Raw genomic sequence first — 3,596 nt, forward strand, 5'->3', positions numbered from 1 at the left:
CGCAGACCATCAGTGCTCAAGCACAGGTTTCACTGCTGTGATTGCAGCTGCTGCATCATCATTTTCCATATGTTCATAGGCTGTTAGAACAATAAACTGTTTGCATGAATTAGAGGATTCTAGCTGCAGGGCTGCACTTAGAAAAGCTTGTTAGCCAAACAAAGACCTACACAGAACCTGGGATAATCACAGCAAAGTTCTTAGTTCTCACTCAGACCCTTCTTCTATACTGCTTAACGTAGTCACATGCCCCCATGGAATGTAGTGCAGATTACTCCTGGTCACACAATTTTGTTTTCAACCTTTTAATTTGTATACTGTGGTCTAATTTGCTAGAGACCAAACAGATAAGAAGAATGCAGTCTTGGCAAAGTTATAACATCTTCTTGTCTGAATGCCGGCAAAAGCGGACATGTAATGCAGAATCTAACCGTATAGAGCTACTACTAGGTCAATATCTGCCATAGTACTACTCCAAATTGACATTTGGCAAGCAATGTGTTTGGATTAATTTTTTGGGCGGTATTAACATCTAAAAGGTTTTCTACATCTAAAAATGTTTCCGGACTTGAGAAAAAGCCGGCTCACTACCCGTAGCCTACCGCCCATAGTGGTAATTCTGCTAAACTTCAACTCATGGTGAATCAGGCCCTATATGCGGGTTAATGTTATGCAGAACTGTTACACCCTGTGTGTAATATTTTAGCTTAACTACCAATGCCTGGTAATGTGGAGAAACAAAATCTCATGGGACCAGTCCTTTAAGGCCCCCATACACTACGCGATTTGGCCCCGATTTCACCCGATTCTGGAGGATTGGGCCGAGAAATCGGGTGAAACTGGCCAAATTGCATAGTGTATGACATCCGATCTGATCCGATGCGTGGTCCCGTGTACATCGGATCAGATCCGGATGTCGGACGGACTGTACATAAGATTAATCATGTGCAGCCGTCCGGGGGAGTGACAGGAGCAGGCTGGGGGCAAGTCCGGTCCTGGGTACTTGTAGGTGCAGGCTGTAATCTGTATTGTGCACTGGGAGAGCATCAGCCTCTTCAGATGTAGCAGCGCTGCGGCAGGCAGGGTCAGGAGCGGGGACCGCAGATGCAGAGAGACCGGGTGTGCGGCGCGAGAATAGAAAGAAATCCCATTCAAAGGACTGGGCGGCCGCTGATTGGCTGAGAACTCAGCCAATCAGCGGCCGCCCAGTCTTTTGAATAGGATGGTTTCTATTCTCCCGCTGCTCTGCGGTCCCCACGGCGAGTGGGAGAATAGAAACCATCCTATTCAAAAGACTGGGCAGCCGCTGATTGGCTGATAAGAAGAATGCAGTCTTGGCAAAGTTATAACAGCTTCTTGTCTGAATGCCGGCAAAAGCGGACATGTAATGCAGAATCTAATAGTATAGAGCTACTACTAGGTCAATATCTGCCATAGTACCACTCCAAAATAAGGAATTTGGTACTTACTGATAATTCCCTTTCTCCGAAGCAGCAGGGGACACTGCAGTATTCACGTGTGGGGATAGAGTGGGTGCATTGGTGGAGTCGGCACTTTAAGTGAAAATTTGAATGTGGCTGGCTCCTCCCCCCTCTATTCCCACCCGGACCCCAGTCTTAGAAAAACCGTGTCCGAGAGAGCCAGAGGTAGACCACAGAAGGAACCAACTTATAACAAACACAACATTAATGACAACAATCATTCGATTCACAACACAAAAACTTGCCATCAGACTTTATTTAGCGAGACCGCTAAAACTGATGCTAAACAGGACTGCTGAACAACTATGGCAGGAAAAAAACAAACTCAGCGCTGGGAGGGCGTGCAGTGTCCCCTGCTGTTTCGGAGAAAGGGAATTATCGGTAAGTACCAAATTTCTTATTTCTCCTACCAGCAGCAGGGGACACTGCAGTATTCACGTGTGGGATAATACCAAAGCACTACACCCGGGAGGGCGAGCGCTGAGGATCCTGCAAAACAGCTCTGCCAAAAGATGATTCCTCTCTGGCAAAACTGTCAAACCTGTAAAACTTCGCAAAGGTGTTGGAGCCCACCCAGGTGGCAGCTCTGCAAACCTGCGAAATAGATACCCCTCGGGCTGCCGCCCACGAGGTGCTGACCGATCTAGTAGAGTGTGCAGAAATGCGTGACGGAACTTGTATACGAGCCCCTGCGTATGCCTCCTTAATAGTAAAGCACAACCACCTGGCCAAAGATTGTTTAGATGCCGGCCATCCCTTCCTTTCTGCACCGTAGAGAACAAACAAACTCTCAGTTTTCCTAAAAGACGCCGTTCTGTCCACATAGATACATAACGCCCTTACGACGTCCAATGACTCCGCGGAGCCTGACAAAACCGGGACCACAATCGGCTGATTCACATGGAACTTCGAGACCACCTTTGGAAGGAAATTAGGTCTAGTCCTAAGTTCTGCCCAGTCTCTATGAAAGACCAGGAACGGAGGGTGACAAAGCAACGCCCCCAGTTCTGAAACCCTCCTGGCCGAAGCAAGGGCCAGGAGCATAACCGTTTTCCAAGATAAATATTTGAGATCCGCTTCCTCGAGAGGCTCAAATAAGTTTGACTTCAGGAACTTCAAGATCAAATCCAGGTCCCATGGCTCAAACGGTGGGATGAAAGGAGACTGCAGCCGCAAAACCCCCTTCAAGAAGGTCTGCACTTCTGGAATAAGTGCCAATTTACGGTTAAAGAATACCGATAATGCCGAAATCTGGACCTTAAGAGAGCTCCAACGCAGCCCCTTGTCCAAACCCGACTGGAGGAACTCTAAAAACCGAGAAAGCCGAAAGACCGCTCTTTCCACCTTCTTCTGTTGGCACCATGCCACGTAAGACCTCCAGATCCTGTGATAATGCGTAGAGGTGACCTCCTTCCTAGCCTTTAGCATGGTGGGAACTACCGATGACGGGATTCCCCTCCTCTTTAACAGGTCGGCCTCAATAGCCACGCCGTCAAACGCAGCTGCGTCAAGCCTGGGTAGGCGAATGGTCCTTGCTGCAACAGATCTTCCCTGAGAGGTAGATGCCACGGAACGTCGGCCTGTAGACGTTTCAGATCCGAGTACCAAGCCCGTCTCGGCCAATCTGGTGCTATCAATATCACAGACGCTGACCCCCTTTTGATCTGCTTGAGAACTCTCGGTATCAAAGAAAACGGAGGGAAGACATAGATCAGCTCGAAATCCCAAGGGATCGATAAGGCGTCCACCACCACCGCTGCTGGATCCCTCGACCTGGCACAGTAGAGGGGAAGTCTGTGATTCAGCCTGGATGCCATCATGTCCATCTGGGGAGTGCCCCATCTCCGAGCTATCATATCGAAAACCTCCGGATTCAAGGCCCATTCTCCTGGGTGAAAATCCTGGCGACTGAGATAGTCCGCCTGCCAGTTCTCCACCCCCGGAATGAACACTGCTGAAAAGTTGAGAGCAAAGGCCTCTGCCCATTCCAGAATCGGCCGAACCTCCTTCATTGCTGCCCTGCTTTTGGTTCCACCCTGGCGGTTTATATATGCGACAGACATCGCATTGTCCGATTGCACCATAATCGAACGGCCCCTGATCAAGTTGTGGGCC

Source organism: Crinia signifera, chromosome 1, assembly GCF_055691185.1.
Source record: "Crinia signifera chromosome 1, ASM5569118v1, whole genome shotgun sequence".
NCBI lineage: Eukaryota > Metazoa > Chordata > Amphibia > Anura > Myobatrachidae > Crinia > Crinia signifera.